The sequence below is a fragment of the Podarcis vaucheri genome (assembly GCF_965113315.1).
Source record: "Podarcis vaucheri genome assembly, chromosome: 1".
Taxonomy (NCBI): domain Eukaryota; kingdom Metazoa; phylum Chordata; class Lepidosauria; order Squamata; family Lacertidae; genus Podarcis; species Podarcis vaucheri.
The window spans coordinates 9,318,320-9,319,308 of record NC_138759.1 but is presented as its reverse complement, the minus strand read 5'-3'; positions in this window follow the sequence as shown (position 1 = coordinate 9,319,308).

Below are 989 nucleotides of genomic sequence, written 5' to 3'. Positions count from 1 at the left end.
ATTTAAATTTTAAATAAAAAATTAATCCATATATTAAACGCCTCACATTTCTTCATGCGGCCAAATGTTTCTGTGAACAATGGCAAATGAATTCCTGTTTCAATGGAGCGAAACATTCGATCTCAGACCACATTTCCGCATCCGTTTGTGATACACACACACACACACACACATGCCCTCATGGAAATTTATCAGTATTGTAGTGCACATTTACCCATCTGTCTAATTCAGGAGTTCCCAAACTGTGGACTGCAAAGTTGTATGTCTATGAAGTACACAAGTGGCAGCTGTGGATTGTGGCGGCAACATCTGCTCCAAGACAGACTGGAAGTGATAGGTGCGAGGAAGTGGTCCGCCAGTATTCTCAGGAATTTTCAAGTGATTGTGGGGAAACAAGTTTGGGAACCACTAATCTTACCTCCAGTCAGTACTCATAGAGAAAATGACAGTCCTAAAGCACAGTCATAATTGTACAATGAATCCTCTATAGATTACATATGTGAGCATGTGCATGTATCCACCCCTGCTGCCTTCATGTCAATAAGAAAATGTAGGACTGTATGCTCTAACTTCAGAGAACACACCTGGATTGTTGACTGTTTTCCTCAGAAATTGAGTTGCTGCCAGCTTGCCTGCCTTCAAGGCTGAACGGCTCATTTAGAAACTTCTCTGTTGGCTTTTTTTTATGATGTTGTAGCTCTTGACGTCTCTGGAGTTGACACAAGTCACATGCAATCAAGTCTCCCTTCCTGGTGGACAGGGCCTGTCCTAATGTTCTCTGACTCACACCCAGGTTGTCTGTAGCTCAGCAGTTCTGCTTCCAGACACATCACTTTTATGTTCCCATGTTAACATCTTGCCAGGAAATTGCCTTTTGGTGTGCCACTCTTCTTACCTTTGCTTGATCTGATGTGAATATCATGCTCTTTTTTTGAACATTTGGAACAGTTCACCTTTGGAAAGGTAACTTCACTTGTTCTCTCCTTTCT